Source organism: Cryptomeria japonica, unplaced genomic scaffold (genome assembly GCF_030272615.1).
Source record: "Cryptomeria japonica unplaced genomic scaffold, Sugi_1.0 HiC_scaffold_148, whole genome shotgun sequence".
Taxonomy (NCBI): Eukaryota; Viridiplantae; Streptophyta; class Pinopsida; order Cupressales; family Cupressaceae; genus Cryptomeria; species Cryptomeria japonica.
Window position 1 is genome coordinate 17,501 of NW_026728970.1, and position 17,500 is coordinate 35,000.

General features: G+C 60.1%; 1 non-coding gene across 1 annotated transcript; it reads left to right on the forward strand.

The window, feature by feature from the left end:
• The first annotated feature begins 14,946 nt into the window (after nucleotides 1–14,946).
• Nucleotides 14,947–15,065, forward strand: LOC131866492 (5S ribosomal RNA). Its single transcript, XR_009365098.1, has one exon. It is a non-coding gene; the product is annotated as a 5S ribosomal RNA (ribosomal RNA).
• Nucleotides 15,066–17,500: the final 2,435 nt, after the last annotated feature.

A 17,500-nucleotide genomic window follows, 5' to 3' on the forward strand; every position in this document is an offset into this window, starting at 1 on the left:
GAACAATGGCAGAAATGCTAGTAACGTGCACTTCGGGACCAACGCATCACCGGAAGACAACCGCCAAACATCGAAAGAGTCGCGATGCTCCGCAACCTACGTGCAAAGCGGTCGCACACCGGGTAAGGGAGTGAGAGCCCCAAACATAGCTGGGCGAGGCGCTCACTCCGCTCTTTAATATCTCGTTAATACCGCCAAGGAAATGGCACAAGCACACACACACAAGCATCCTCGGAAGAGGACAGTTCGAGTGACAGGTCAAATCCAAGAGTTCCGAAGACTACCTCCAGGAACAATCGGGAACAAGACCGATTACAAGTCGTCGAGTCTGTTACTGGGCGAACACGAGATGCGCACAGGAAATCGATCAGCCCTCACAATGGCCCAAGGCCAGAGATCGGACTGCTACGATTTACCCCAACAATCATCGTGCCACTCTTCGCAGAGAGGTGATAGACGCCAACGAGCCCGCGCATAGCAATCGAGGTGTAAAAAGGGCGTTGAAGGCAGGAAGCCTGGACGAAAGAGGCTACGAGGTCACCTCGAAGCGGTCTAAGAATCGGGCGCACTTGGGGCGACTACCAGTGCCAACCCCTTATCCCGCGGTGCGTCCGACACACAGAAATTTCCAAGGCGGCCAAGGAGCCTCCCCGCATAGCAATCGGGGTGTGAGGTTACGGATGCAGCATTGATAGCAATCGAGGTGTGAGGCGAAGGATGCAGAAGTGAGAGCCGAGGGATGTAGCAGAGATAGCAATCGGGGTGTGTGATGCAGAAGAGATAGCAATCGAGGTGTGCGGTGGGAAGGGCCCAGCAGCCAGAATGCATGAAGCGACGGATGAAGCAGTGATGACAACCGGGCTGTGAGGAGAGGAGGGATGCAGCCAAGAAAGCAATCAGGGCTCGAGGCAAGGGATGCATCAAGGATAGCAATCATGTTGTGAGGCGAGATTCCAAAGGCTAAACGTGAGAGGCTGCAGGGTCGACTCAGAGAGGTCTATGCATGTGAGAGGCTGAAAGCAAGGTCGACTCGGAGCGGTCTATGCATCGGGCGCGCTTGGGGCGACTACCAGTGCCAACCCCTTATCCCGCGACGCGTCCGACAAAGAGAACGTTCCAAGGCGGCAGAGGAGGTTACCAGCCGAAGGATGCAGTAGCAATAACAGGTATAGTTCCGCGGCGGCCGAGAAGACTCACCGCATAGGAATCGGGATGCGAGGCGAGGGATGCGGCGGGAAGGCCCCGACGGCTAAACGGAAGAGGCTGCAGGGCCGCCTCGGAATGGTCCAAGCATCGGATGCGATTGGGACGACTACCAGTGCCAACCCCTTATCCCGCGATGCGTCCGATACACAGATAGTTCCAAGGCGGCCGAGGAGCCTCACCGCATATCAATCGGGGTGCGAGGCGAGGGATGGGGCGGGAAGGCCCCAACGGCTAGACGGAAGAGGCTTCAGGGCCACCTCGGAATGGTCCAAGCATCGGACGCGCTTGGGGCGACTGCCAGTGCCAACCCCTTATCCCGCGATGCGTCCGATACACAGATGGTTCCAAGGCGGCCGAGGAGCCTCACCGCATAGCAATCGGGGTGCGAGGCGAGGGATGCGGCGAGAAGGACCCAACGGCTAGACGGAAGAGGCTTCAGGGCCGCCTCGGAATGGTCCAAGCATCGGACGCGCTTGGGGCGACTACCAATGACAACCCCTTATCCCGCGACGCGTCCGATACACAGATAGTTCCGAGGCGGCCGAGGAGCCTCACCGCATAGCAATCGGGGTGCGAGGCGAGGGATGCGGCGAGAAGGACCCAACGGCTAGACGGAAGAGGCTTCAGGGCCGCCTCGGAATGGTCCAAGCATCGGACGCGCTTGGGGCGACTACCAGTGACAACCCCTTATCCCGCGACGCGTCCGATACACAGATAGTTCCGAGGCGGCCGAGGAGCCTCACCGCATAGCAATCGGGGTGCGAGGTGGGGGATGCGGCGAGATGGCCCCAACGGCTAGACGGAAGAGGCTGCAGGGCCGCCTCGGAATAGTCCAAGCATCGGACGCGCTTGGGGCCACTACCAGTGACAACCCCTTATCCCGCAATGCGTCCGATACGAAGATAGTTCCAAGGCGGCCGAAGAGCCTCACCGCATAGCAATCGGGGTGCGAGGTGGGGGATGCGGCGAGATGGCCCCAACGGCTAGACGGAAGAGGCCACAGGGCCGCCTCGGAATAGTCCAAGCATCGGACGCGCTTGGGGCGACTACCAGTGACAACCCCTTATCCCGCGATGCGTCCGATACGAAGATAGTTCCCAGGCGGCCGAGGAGCCTCACCGCATAGCAATCGGGGTGCGAGGCGAGGGATGCGGCGAGATGGCCCCAAAGGCTAGACGGAAGAGGCTGCAGGGCTGCCTCGGAATAGTCCAAGCATCGGACGCGCTTGGGGCGACTACCACTGCCAACCCCTTATCCCGCGATGCGTCCGATACACAGATAGTTCCGAGGCGGCCGAGGAGGTGGGGGATGCAGCGAGATGGCCCCAACGGCTAGACGGAAGAGGCTGCAGGGCCGCCTCGGAATAGTCCAAGCATCGGACGCGCTTGGGGCGACTACCAGTGACAACCCCTTATCCCGCGATGCGTCCGATACACAGATAGTTCCGAGGCGGCCAAGGAGCCTCACCGCATAGCAATCGTGGTGCGAGGTGGGGGATGCGGCGAGATGGCCCCAACGGCTAGACGGAAGAGGCTGCAGGGCCGCCTCGGAATGGTCCAAGCATCGGATGCGCTTGGGGCGACTACCACTGCCAACCCCTTATCCCGCGATGCGTCCGATACACAGATAGTTCCAAGGCGGCCGAGGAGCCTCACAGCATAGCAATCAGGGTGCGAGGCGAGGGATGCGGCGAGAAAGCCCCAACGGCTAGAGGGAAGAGGCTTCAGGTCCGCCTCGGAATGGTCCAAGCATCGGACGCGCTTGGGGCGACTACCAGTGACAACCCCTTATCCCGCGACGCGTCCGATACACAGATAGTTCCAAGGCGGCCGAGGAGCCTCACCGCATAGCAATCGGGGTGCGAGGCGAGGGATGCGGCGAGAAGGACCCAACGGCTACACGGAAGAGGCTTCGGGGCCGCCTCGGAATGGTCCAAGCATCGGACGCGCTTGGGGCGACTACCAGTGACAACCCCTTATCCCGCGACGCGTCCGATACACAGATAGTTCCAAGGCGGCCGAGGAGCCTCACCGCATAGCAATCGGGGTGCGAGGCGAGGGATGCGGCGAGAAGGACCCAACGGCTACACGGAAGAGGCTTCGGGGCCGCCTCGGAATGGTCCAAGCATCGGACGCGCTTGGGGCGACTACCAGTGACAACCCCTTATCCCGCGACGCGTCCGATACACAGATAGTTCCAAGGCGGCCGAGGAGCCTCACCGCATAGCAATCGGGGTGCGAGGCGAGGGATGCGGCGAGAAGGACCCAACGGCTAGACGGAAGAGGCTTCGGGTCCGCCTCGGAATGGTCCAAGCATCGGACGCGCTTGGGGCGACTACCAGTGACAACCCCTTATCCCGCGACGCGTCCGATACACAGATAGTTCCAAGGCGGCCGAGGAGCCTCACCGCATAGCAATCGGGGTGCGAGGCGAGGGATGCGGCGAGAAGGACCCAACGGCTAGACGGAAGAGGCTTCGGGTCCGCCTCGGAATGGTCCAAGCATCGGACGCGCTTGGGGCGACTACCAGTGACAACCCCTTATCCCGCGACGCGTCCGATACACAGATAGTTCCAAGGCGGCCGAGGAGCCTCACCGCATAGCAATCGGGGTGCGAGGCGAGGGATGCGGCAAGAAGGACCCAACGGCTAGACGGAAGAGGCTTCGGGTCCGCCTCGGAATGGTCCAAGCATCGGACGCGCTTGGGGCGACTACCAGTGACAACCCCTTATCCCGCGACGCGTCCGATACACAGATAGTTCCGAGGCGGCCGAGGAGCCTCACCGCATAGCAATCGGGGTGCGAGGCGAAGGATGCGGCGAGAAGGACCCAACGGCTAGACGGAAGAGGCTTCGGGTCCGCCTCGGAATGGTCCAAGCATCGGACGCGCTTGGGGCGACTACCAGTGACAACCCCTTATCCCGCGACGCGTCCGATACACAGATAGTTCCAAGGCGGCCGAGGAGCCTCACCGCATAGCAATCGGGGTGCGAGGCGAGGGATGCGGCGAGAAGGACCCAACGGCTAGACGGAAGAGGCTTCAGGGCCGCCTCGGAATGGTCCAAGCATCGAACGCGCTTGGGGCGACTACCAGTGACAACCCCTTATCCCGCGACGCGTCCGATACACAGATAGTTCCGAGGCGGCCGAGGAGCCTCACCGCATAGCAATCGGGGTGCGAGGCGAGGGATGCGGCGAGAAGGACCCAACGGCTAGACGGAAGAGGCTTCAGGGCCGCCTCGGAATGGTCCAAGCATCGGACGCGCTTGGGGCGACTACCAGTGACAACCCCTTATCCCGCGACGCGTCCGATACACAGATAGTTCCGAGGCGGCCGAGGAGCCTCACCGCATAGCAATCGGGGTGCGAGGCGAGGGATGCGGCGAGAAGGACCCAACGGCTAGACGGAAGAGGCTTCAGGGCCGCCTCGGAATGGTCCAAGCATCGGACGCGCTTGGGGCGACTACCAATGACAACCCCTTATCCCGCGACGCGTCCGATACACAGATAGTTCCGAGGCGGCCGAGGAGCCTCACCGCATAGCAATCGGGGTGCGAGGCGAGGGATGCGGCGAGAAGGACCCAACGGCTAGACGGAAGAGGCTTCAGGGCCGCCTCGGAATGGTCCAAGCATCGGACGCGCTTGGGGCGACTACCAGTGACAACCCCTTATCCCGCGACGCGTCCGATACACAGATAGTTCCGAGGCGGCCGAGGAGCCTCACCGCATAGCAATCGGGGTGCGAGGTGGGGGATGCGGCGAGATGGCCCCAACGGCTAGACGGAAGAGGCTGCAGGGCCGCCTCGGAATAGTCCAAGCATCGGACGCGCTTGGGGCCACTACCAGTGACAACCCCTTATCCCGCAATGCGTCCGATACGAAGATAGTTCCAAGGCGGCCGAAGAGCCTCACCGCATAGCAATCGGGGTGCGAGGTGGGGGATGCGGCGAGATGGCCCCAACGGCTAGACGGAAGAGGCCACAGGGCCGCCTCGGAATAGTCCAAGCATCGGACGCGCTTGGGGCGACTACCAGTGACAACCCCTTATCCCGCGATGCGTCCGATACGAAGATAGTTCCCAGGCGGCCGAGGAGCCTCACCGCATAGCAATCGGGGTGCGAGGCGAGGGATGCGGCGAGATGGCCCCAAAGGCTAGACGGAAGAGGCTGCAGGGCTGCCTCGGAATAGTCCAAGCATCGGACGCGCTTGGGGCGACTACCACTGCCAACCCCTTATCCCGCGATGCGTCCGATACACAGATAGTTCCGAGGCGGCCGAGGAGGTGGGGGATGCAGCGAGATGGCCCCAACGGCTAGACGGAAGAGGCTGCAGGGCCGCCTCGGAATAGTCCAAGCATCGGACGCGCTTGGGGCGACTACCAGTGACAACCCCTTATCCCGCGATGCGTCCGATACACAGATAGTTCCGAGGCGGCCAAGGAGCCTCACCGCATAGCAATCGTGGTGCGAGGTGGGGGATGCGGCGAGATGGCCCCAACGGCTAGACGGAAGAGGCTGCAGGGCCGCCTCGGAATGGTCCAAGCATCGGATGCGCTTGGGGCGACTACCACTGCCAACCCCTTATCCCGCGATGCGTCCGATACACAGATAGTTCCAAGGCGGCCGAGGAGCCTCACAGCATAGCAATCAGGGTGCGAGGCGAGGGATGCGGCGAGAAAGCCCCAACGGCTAGAGGGAAGAGGCTTCAGGTCCGCCTCGGAATGGTCCAAGCATCGGACGCGCTTGGGGCGACTACCAGTGACAACCCCTTATCCCGCGACGCGTCCGATACACAGATAGTTCCAAGGCGGCCGAGGAGCCTCACCGCATAGCAATCGGGGTGCGAGGCGAGGGATGCGGCGAGAAGGACCCAACGGCTACACGGAAGAGGCTTCGGGGCCGCCTCGGAATGGTCCAAGCATCGGACGCGCTTGGGGCGACTACCAGTGACAACCCCTTATCCCGCGACGCGTCCGATACACAGATAGTTCCAAGGCGGCCGAGGAGCCTCACCGCATAGCAATCGGGGTGCGAGGCGAGGGATGCGGCGAGAAGGACCCAACGGCTACACGGAAGAGGCTTCGGGGCCGCCTCGGAATGGTCCAAGCATCGGACGCGCTTGGGGCGACTACCAGTGACAACCCCTTATCCCGCGACGCGTCCGATACACAGATAGTTCCAAGGCGGCCGAGGAGCCTCACCGCATAGCAATCGGGGTGCGAGGCGAGGGATGCGGCGAGAAGGACCCAACGGCTAGACGGAAGAGGCTTCGGGTCCGCCTCGGAATGGTCCAAGCATCGGACGCGCTTGGGGCGACTACCAGTGACAACCCCTTATCCCGCGACGCGTCCGATACACAGATAGTTCCAAGGCGGCCGAGGAGCCTCACCGCATAGCAATCGAGGTGCGAGGCGAGGGATGCGGCGAGAAGGACCCAACGGCTAGACGGAAGAGGCTTCGGGTCCGCCTCGGAATGGTCCAAGCATCGGACGCGCTTGGGGCGACTACCAGTGACAACCCCTTATCCCGCGACGCGTCCGATACACAGATAGTTCCAAGGCGGCCGAGGAGCCTCACCGCATAGCAATCGGGGTGCGAGGCGAGGGATGCGGCGAGAAGGACCCAACGGCTAGACGGAAGAGGCTTCGGGTCCGCCTCGGAATGGTCCAAGCATCGGACGCGCTTGGGGCGACTACCAGTGACAACCCCTTATCCCGCGACGCGTCCGATACACAGATAGTTCCGAGGCGGCCGAGGAGCCTCACCGCATAGCAATCGGGGTGCGAGGCGAAGGATGCGGCGAGAAGGACCCAACGGCTAGACGGAAGAGGCTTCGGGTCCGCCTCGGAATGGTCTAAGCATCGGACGCGCTTGGGGCGACTACCAGTGACAACCCCTTATCCCGCGACGCGTCCGATACACAGATAGTTCCAAGGCGACCGAGGAGCCTCACCGCATAGCAATCGGGGTGCGAGGCGAGGGATGCGGCGAGAAGGACCCAACGGCTAGACGGAAGAGGCTTCAGGGCCGCCTCGGAATGGTCCAAGCATCGGACGCGCTTGGGGCGACTACCAATGACAACCCCTTATCCCGCGACGCGTCCGATACACAGATAGTTCCGAGGCGGCCGAGGAGCCTCACCGCATAGCAATCGGGGTGCGAGGCGAGGGATGCGGCGAGAAGGACCCAACGGCTAGACGGAAGAGGCTTCAGGGCCGCCTCGGAATGGTCCAAGCATCGGACGCGCTTGGGGCGACTACCAGTGACAACCCCTTATCCCGCGACGCGTCCGATACACAGATAGTTCCGAGGCGGCCGAGGAGCCTCACCGCATAGCAATCGGGGTGCGAGGCGAGGGATGCGGCGAGAAGGACCCAACGGCTAGACGGAAGAGGCTTCAGGGCCGCCTCGGAATGGTCCAAGCATCGGACGCGCTTGGGGCGACTACCGTTGCCAACCCCTTATCCCGCGATGCGTCTGATACACAGATAGTTCCGAGGCGGCCGAGGAGCCTCACCGCATAGCAATCGGGTTGCGAGGCAGATTATTGGGAAGGGAACCCCCTGGGATGCGGCTCAAGCAGTGCCCAAAGGGACTGGAATGCGGAATCACATCGAGAGACCCAAATGCTATACGAGGGCTCAAATCGAATTATCGATTTGGCCACGACATGGACGCATCGGAACGACTACCTTTGCCGAACCACTCGCAATTGCATCCATACCGAAACCAATAGACATTTCCGTTAGAGCCCTCGCATAGCATTCGGGAATCTCGCATGCCCCTCTAAATCGACCAATGCTGGCGCTCAATGAAAATCCGAGCGCTACCACCGTTCGAGCGCCAGCATTGGTCGAGTTAGAGGGGCACGGGGGAGAATGCTCCAGTCAACACCTCCCCTATATAAGTTATTTGTCCGATTCTCGCACAACCGTAGTCTGCCTCGTCGAATCAAACAACGGTCCCAGATTCCGACTTCCGTTCCGTAGAGACCCAAAAGCTAGATGGAGGCTCGCAAGAAAGAGAGTCGGCGCATAGCAATCGGGTTTCTCGAACGTTTAGGGACCGAGCTCACTTGCGGATAGGGCAAAATCCGCCAAGCAACCCAAAAGCTAGACGGGGGCTCGAATCGAATCGCCTAGGCGGCCACAACAACGACGTGTTGGATCGACTACCAGTGCCAAACCATTCAGCAAGACTAGTCTGTGTCGAGGCCGGATAGAGATTCTCAGAGAGCGCCCGCATAGCATTTAGGAGACCTGCCGCGTCCCTCACACTCGACAAATGGTGGTGCACGTTTATAAATCCGAGCGATCCCAACCCTTTCAAGCACCAACATCGGTCGAGATAGAGGGGCACGGAGGGGGCTGCGTGAGACAACACAGTCCCCTATATAAGTTATTTGTCCGATTCTCACACATCCGAAGAATGGTCATCAAATCGGACAACAGCCCAAACTTCCGACTTCCGTCCCAGAAAGCCCAAGAGCTATCTAAAACGTTCATGGCCGGAACTCGATCGCGGCTATACCAGTCCGCCAAGCAACCCAAAAGCTAGACTGGAGCTCTAGTCGAATCACCTCTGTGGCCATTGCAAGGACGTGTTGGAGCGACTACCATTGCCGAACCATTCCGCAGGTCGAGTCCATACCAAGGCCGCATAGAGATTCACGATGAGCTCCTGCATAGCAATCAGGAGACTTGCCGTGTCCATCACAATCGATAAATCCTGGTGCAAGATTTTTGCATCCGAGCGCTCCAACCAGTCGAGCACCAGCATCAATCGACATAAACGGGCACGGGGGGAGGATGCTCGAGAACACTACCTCCCCTATATAAGTTATTTGTCCGATTCTCAAGCAGCCGAAGTCTGGTCATCGAATCGGGTCAAAGACCACAACTTCCGACTTTACCCACAATGCAAGTCATCGAATCGAACATCGGCCCCCGAGTCGGACTCCATGCGTATGTCAGGTCATCGGACCCAAATTCCGCCTTCCTGCGCATGGCGGGCCATCAATATCAACTCGGTCATCGGACCCAAACTCCGCCTTTTTGCGTATGGCACGCCTTCAAATCGGTCATCGGACCCAAATTCCGCCTTCCTGTGCATGGCGGGCCATCAACATCAACTCGGTCATCGGACCCAAATTCCGCCTTTCTGCGCATGGCACGCCATCAACTCGGTCATCGGACCCAAATTCCGCCTTCCTGCGCATGGCAGGTCATCGGACACAAATTCAGACCTCGCCAATATGCCTACATATCGAATCGGTCATCGGACCCAACTTCCGACTTCATCCATACTGTAGGGTCTTTGAGGTTGGCGCGGTGCGCTCAACCCAGGGAGTCGACCCATCGAAGCATACACCTCCCCTATATAAGCTATTTGTCCGATTCCCACACCTGTGTAGTTTGCACCTCTGACCAGGACATCGACCCCAACTTCCGAACTCGACTGCAACGACGGCACCAGCGCCTTGGTGCGCACCTTGCGACGCACAGTCCCAACATTCGCCTTCCTGCACATGGCAGGTCATCGGACCCAAATTCCGACCTCGCGAGTATGCCTACATATCGAATCGGTCATCGGACCCAACTTCCGACTTCATCCATACCGTAGGGTCTTTGAGGTTGGCGCGGTGCGCTCAACCCGGGGAGTCGACCCAACGAAGCATACACCTCCCCTATATAAGCTATTTGTCCGATTCCCACACCTGTGTAGTTTGCACCTCCGATCAAGACATCGACCCCAACTTCCGAACTCGCCTCCAACGACCGAACCAGCGCCTTGGTGCGCACCTTGCAACGCACAGTGCCAACATTCGCCTTCCTGCACGTGGCAGGTCATCGGACCCAAATTCCGACCTCGCGAGTATGCCTACATATCGAATCGGTCATCGGACCCAACTTCCGACTTCATCCATACCGTAGGGTCTTTGAGGTTGGCGCGGTGCGCTCAACCCGGGGAGTCGACCCAACGAAGCATACACCTCCCCTATATAAGCTATTTGTCCGATTCCCACACCTGTGTAGCTTGCACCTCCGATCAGGACATCGACCCCAACTTCCGAACTCGACTAAAAAGACCGCACCAGCGCCTTGGTGTGCACCTTGCAACGCACAGTGTCAACATTCGCCTTCCTGCACATGGCAGGTCATCGGACCCAAATTCCGACCTCATGAGCATACCTACTAATCGAATTGGTCATCGGACCCAACTTCCGACTTCATCCATACCGTAGGGTCTTTGAGGTTGGCGCGGTGCGCTCAACCTGGGGAGTCGACCCATCGAAGCATACACCTCCCCTATATAAGCTATTTGTCCGATTCCGACACCTGTGTAGTTTGCACCTCCGCTCAGGACATCGACCCCAACTTCCGAACTCGCCTGCAACGACCGAACCAGCGCCTTGGTGCGCACCAAAAGTGCGCACTTTTGGAGGGCACTTTTGTGCGCTCCAAAGGTGCGCACTTTTGGAGGGCACTTTTCTGCGCTCCAAAGGTGCGCACTTTTGGAGGGCACTTTTTGGAGGGCACTTTTCTGCGCTCCAAAGGTGCGCACTTTTGGAGGGCACTTTTTGGAGGGCACTTTTCTGCGCTCCAAAGGTGCGCACTTTTGGAGGGCACTTTTTGGAGGGCACTTTTCTGCGCTCCAAAGGTGCGCACTTTTGGAGGGCACTTTTTGGAGGGCACTTTTCTGCGCTCCAAAGGTGCGCACTTTTGGAGGGCACTTTTTGGAGGGCACTTTTCTGCGCTCCAAAGGTGCGCACTTTTGGAGGGCACTTTTCTGCGCTCCAAAGGTGCGCACTTTTGGAGGGCACTTTTTGGAGGGCACTTTTCTGCGCTCCAAAGGTGCGCACTTTTGGAGGGCACTTTTTGGAGGGCACTTTTCTGCGCTCCAAAGGTGCGCACTTTTGGAGGGCACTTTTTGGAGGGCACTTTTCTGCGCTCCAAAGGTGCGCACTTTTGGAGGGCACTTTTGTGCACTCCAAAGGTGCGCACTTTTGGAGGGCACTTTTCCTGTGCTCCAAAGGTGCACACCTAGGTGAGCACCTTCGACCACACCTTGTAGCACACCAAACTCTGACTTTCGACTTCATCCGCAATGCAGGGTCTTTGAGGTTGGCGCAATGCGCACAACCAGGGGAGTCGACCCATCAAACCCAACACCTCCCCTATATAAGCTATTTGTCTGATTCTCATACATGCGTAGCCTGCAGGAGCAATTAGGACATCGACCCCAACTTTCGGCTTCTAAACGAAAACAAGGTCTTTGAGGTTGGTGTAATGCGAACAACTAGGGGAGTCAACCCATCAAACCCAACACCTCCCCTATATAAGCTATTTGTCTGATTCTCATACATGTGTAGTCTACAGGAGCAATTAGGACATCGACCCCAACTTTTGACTTCTTAACGAAAACAAGGTCTTTGAGGTTGACGTAATGCGCACAACCAGGGGAGTCGACCCATCAAACCCAACACCTCCCCTATATAAGCTATTTGTCCGATTCTCATACATGTGTAGCCTGCAGGAGCCATTAGGACATTGACCCCAACTTTTGACTTCTTAACGAAAACAAGGTCTTTGAGGTTGGCGTAATGCGCACAACCAAGGGAGTTGACCCATCAAACCCAACACCTCCCCTATATAAGCTATTTGTCTGATTCTCATACATGTGTAGCCTGCAACAACGATTAGGACATCCACCCCAACTTCTGAATTCGTCTGCGTTGACCGCACCAAAGGTGCACGCCTTGGTGCTCACCAAAATCCGACTTCCGACTTCTTCTGCTATGCGGGGTCTTTGAGGTTGGCGCAGTGCGCACAACCAGGGGAGTCAACCCACCGAATGCAACACCTCCCCTATATAAGCTATTTGTCTGATTCTCATACATGCGTAGACTGCAGCAATGATTAGGACATCCACCCCAACTTTTGACTTCTTAAACAAGACAGGGTCTTTGAAGTTGGTGCAGTGCACACAACCAGGGGAGTCGACCCATCAAACGCAACACCTCCCCTATATAAAGCTATTTGTCCGATTCTCATACGTGTAGTCTGCAGCAGCGATTAGGACATCGACCCCAACTTCCGAATTCGTTTGCATTGACCGCACCAAAGGTGCACGCCTTGGTGTGCACCCTGGAGTGCACTTTGGTGCTCACCTCGGTGCACACTTTGGTGTGCACCTCGGTGTGCACCAAAGGTGCGCACCTTGGAGCGCACCAAAGGTGTACACTTTGGAGCGCACCACATAGGGTCTTTGAGAGGTTGGCGCAGTGCGCACACCAAGGTGGGTGTTGAGGTGCGTGCCGAGGTGGGTGGGTGCTAGGGTGCGCTCCATGGTGGGTGCCAGGGTGGGTGCGTGCTAGGGTGGATTCCAAAGAGGGTCATAGGGTGGGTGCCAAGGTGGGTTGGTGATATAGTGGGTTCAAAGGTGGGTACTAGGGTGGGTTCCAAGGTGGGTCACAAGTTGGGTGCCAGGATGCGTGGGTGTTAGGTTGGGTGCCAAGGTGGGCTCCTGCGTGGGTGGGTGCTAGGGTGGGTTTCAAGGTGGACGCGAGGGCGGGTGCCAAGGTGGGTAACAAGTTGGGTGTTAGGATGGGTGAGTGCTAGAGTGGGTGCCAAGGTGGGTGGGTGCTAAGGTGGATGCCAAGGTGGTTCACAGGGTGGGTGGGTTCTAGGGTGAGTTCCAAGGTGGGTCACAGGTTCAGTGCTAGGGTGGGTGTCAAGGCGGGTGTCGAGGTGCCTGGGTGCTAGGGTGTGGATGCCAATGTGGGTCATAGGGTGGGTACTAGGGTGGGCTGCAATGTGGGTGCCAAGGTGGGTAACATGCTCGGTGGGTTCTAAATTGGGTGCCAGGGTGGGTGTGCACCCACCTTGCCCGAGGTGGGTGCCAAGGTGCCAGTGTGGGTGGGTGCTAAGGTGGATGCCAAGGTGGGTGAGAAGGTGGGTGATAGGTTGAGTGGTAGGATGGGTGGGTGCCAAGATGGGTCACAGGGTGGGTGCAAGGGTGGGTAGGTGCTAGGGTTGGTGTCAGGGTGGGTGGGTGCTAGGTTGGGTTCCAAGGTGGGTGCGAGGGTGAGTGTCAAGGTGGGTCACAGGTTAGGTGCTAGGATGGGTGAGTGCTAGGGTGCAAAGGTGCCAGGGTGGGTGCTAGGATGGGTCGATGCTAGGGTGAGTGGCAAGGTGGGTCCACAAGTGTCAAGGTGGGTGCCGAGGTGGGTGCCAAGTCGGCGACTGCTATGGTGGATGCCAAGGTGGGTCACGGGGTGGGTGCCAAGTTGCTAGGTTGGGTTCCAAGGTGGGTGCCAACGTGGGTGCTAGGGTGCGTGGGTTAAAGGGTGTGTCACAACGTGGGTGCCAGGATGGGTGCGCACCCACACTGGCCAAGACGGGTGCGGGTGCAAGGTTGGGTTCCAAGCCCGGTCACAGGCTGGGTGCTAGGATGGGTGGGTGCCAAGGTGGGCACCAGGGTGGGTGCACCCACCCTGGCCAAGGTGGGTCACGGGGTGGGTCCTAGGGTGGGTAACGGGGTGGGTACTAAGGTGCGTGCCAAGGTGGGTCATAGGGTGGGTGCCAAGGTGGGCACCAGGGTGGGTGTGCACCAACCCTAGCCAGGGTAGGTCACGGGGTGGTTGTCGGGGTGGGCGTCAAGGAGCCAAGGTGGGTGGCAAGTAGCCAAGTTGCGTGCCAAGGTGGGTGTCGGGGTGGGTGCCAAGGATCCAAGGTGGGTGCCAAGGAACCAAGGTGGGTGTCTGGGTGGGTGCCGAGGTGGGAGCCAGGGTGGGTCCCAAGGTGAGTGCAAAGGTGGGTGCCAGGGTCAAGGTGAGTGCCAATGTGGGTTCCAAGGTGCCAGGGTCAGGGTGAGTGCCAATGTGGGTTCAAAGGTGCTAAGTTGGGTGCGAGGTTGGGTGCGAGGGTGGGTGGGTGCCAAGGTGTGCTAGGTGGAAGCCCGGGTGGGTCGGCATCCCATGGGTGTCGAGTTGGGTGCCTGATGGGTGCTTCTTGTCAAGTTTTAGTCGTCGGGACTCATTTCGAGCCTTAGAGGTCGTTTCTTGTCCGGTTGCCCTGTCTTCGACCTGGGAACCCAATTTTGGTCCTCGGGTCCCATTTTTTTTTGTCTCGCATCCCACTTTTGGCCTGTGGCCTTTTCGGGGTCGATTCTCGTTTTGGGCATCAGAGCATGTTTCTTCTCCTAAAACCCAATATTTGTTTATTAAGTCTCGGAACACATTTTTGTTCTCGTGGACCCATCATGGGTCTTGGAACGCATTTGTGGTCCTTGGGTCCCATTTTGCATCCCGAAACTTGTGTTTTGGTGCTTGATCCCTATTTTGGGTGCCCACCTTGCACCAAGTGCGCACCCGGGGCAAACCGAGCGCCTTGGTGCACCAGGGCAAGATCGAGCGTGCACCCGAGGCGCCCCGAACATGCACCAAGGTGCACTCGGCCCACATGTGAGCGCAGGTCGTTGCGCCCGAGGTGGTGTGTGGGCACCGCGTTGCAGACGGGACACTGCACGCACACGACGCCCCCTCCAGGTGCACGCACGTAGGCCGGGCCGGGTGCACACCCGACGCCCTAGCAAGGTGCGCGCACCCGGGCAGGGCTCACACTTGGCGAACGGGGCGCACTTCGCGAGGGAGGGTGTGCACCTCGACGGGGGTGGGTGGCCGGGGTGGATTCGCACGTGGGTCGCGGTTTGCTAAGTACACACTGCGACAAGCTCATAACGGGTGCGATCATACCAGCGTTAGTGCACCGGATCCCATCAGAACTCCGCAGTTAAGCGCGCTTGGGCCGGAGTAGTACTGGGATGGGTGACCTCCCGGGAAGTCCCGGTGTTGCACCCTTTTTTAGTTTTTCGCCGGGCGTCGCAATGCTATTTGAATAAACCTTTTGCCCGTTTGCGTTCTCGTCGGGGCCGGGCCGGGCCGGGGTGCGCTGCCCGCACTACCGCGCGCGCGGGGGCGACACCGAGCGCGCACCCGAGGCGCCCCGAGCACACAGGCCACGGTGCAACCCGGGCGTTGTGCGCGCACCCCGATGCGCCCGAGGTGCTGCGCGCGCACCCAGGTGAAATCGGTGTGCACCTCGGCCAGTGCGCGCTCGGTCGAGTCGCGCACGTTGGCCAAGGTGCACGGTGATGTTTCTTACTCTAAGGTTCCGCACCAGACGCCCGGGACAGGTGAGCGAAGCTGGGCGGGGCCGGGTGCGCGGCCGGGGCAGGTGCACGCAGCTGGAGAGAGCTTTGGAGCACACTTCGGAGCGCACCAATGATGCGCTCCATTCAAAAGTTTCCTGAAAAGGCAAAAAAAGTTGAGATTATAGAATTTCCCACTTGAGAGATTGTAAAAAAAAAAAATTTAAAATGAAGGAAACGCGGGTGCCAAGGTGTGCGCAGCCCAGCCAAGGTGTGCGCACCAAGGCGCCCACCCTGGCGAAGGTGCACGCAAGGTGCGCACCCGAGGCAAACCGGACAATTAACCCAACTTTCGACTTCGCGCGCACCTTGGAGCGCACTTCGGAGCGCTCCTTGGTGCGCACCAATCTTGGGCACCTCGGAGTGCACCATGGCGCCCACCAAGGTGCGCACCCGGGGCAAACCGAGCTCCGACTTCGTGCGCACCTTGGAGCGCACGAAAGGTGCGCACCATGGCGCCCACCAAGGTGCGCAGCCCAGCCAAGGCGTGCGCATCAAGGTGCGCACCCTGGCGAAGGTGCGCACCCGGGGCAAACCGAGCTCCGACTTCGTGCGCACCTTGGAGCGCACAAAAGGTGCGCAACCCAGCCAAGGTGTGCGCACCCCGGTCAAACCGAGCTCCGAATCGTGCGCACCAGAGGTGCACGCCATCGTGCGCACCTTGGAGCACACTTCGGAGCCCTCCTTGGTGCGCGCCGATGTTGCGCACCTCGGAGCGCACCCGGGGAAAACAATGCAATTAACCCGACTTTCGACTTCGTGGGCACCTCGGAGCGCTCTCGGGTTCGCACCTCGGAGCACACCGAGGTGCGCACCTTTGATGCGCTGCCTTCACCAATTTCCAGAAAAGGCAAGAAAACATTGAGAAGGTGTGCGCACCGAGGTGCCCACCCTGGCGAAGGTGCACGCGAGGTGCGCACCCGGGGCAAACCGGGCTCCGACTTCGTGCACGCCGCACCTTGGAGCACACTTCGGAGCGCTCCTTGGTGCGCACCAGGGCGCGCAACCCAGCCGAGGTGCCCACCCCGGCGAAGGTGCACGCGAGGTGCGCACCCGGGGCAAACCGGGCTCCGACTTCGTGCACGCCATGGTGCCCACCGCGGCGAAGGTGCACGCGAGGTGCGCACCCGGGGCAAACCGGGCTCCGACTTCGTGCACGCCGCACCTTGGAGCACACTTCGGAGCGCTCCTTGGTGCGCACCATGGTGCCCACCAGGGCGCGCAACCCCGCCGAAGGTGCACGCGAGGTGCGCACCCGGGGCAAACCGGGCTCCGACTTCGTGCACGCCGCACCTTGGAGCACACTTCGGAGCGCTCCTTGGTGCGCACCATGGTGCCCACCAGGGCGCGCAACCCCGCCGAAGGTGCACGCGAGGTGCGCACCCGGGGCAAACCGGGCTCCGACTTCGTGCACGCCATGGTGCGCACCGCGGCGAAGGTGCGCACCCGGGGCAAACCGGGCTCCGACTTCGTGCACGCCGCACCTTGGAGCACACTTCGGAGCGCTCCTTGGTGCGCACCAGGGCGCGCAACCCAGCCGAGGTGCCCACCCCGGCGAAGGTGCACGCGAGGTGCGTACCCGGGGCAAACCGGGCTCCGACTTCGTGCACGCCGCACCTTGGAGCACACTTCGGAGCGCTCCTTGGTGCGCACCATGGTGCCCACCAGGCCGCGCAACCCAGCCAAGGTGTGCGCACCAAGGTGCACGCGAGGTGCGCACCCGGGGCAAACCGGGGTCCGACTTCGTGCACGCCGCACCTTGGAGCACACATCGGGGCGCTCCCGGGTTCGCACCGGCGTTGCGCACCGTGGTGGGCACCTCGGAGCACACCAAGGTGGGCAGCGAGGTGCGCACCTTTGATGCGATGCCTTCACTAATTTCCATAAAAGGCAAAAAAAAAACGAGATTTTAAAATTTCCGTTTTGAAAGATAGTGAGAAAAAGGGAATGCTGGTGCCATCTTGAGCCCGCCCTGGTGCGCAGCCCAGCCAAGGTGTGCGCACCAAGGTGCCCACCCTGGCGAAGGTGCGCGCCCGGGCAATTAACCCAACTTCCAACTTCGCGCGCGCCAGGGTGGGAGCGCAC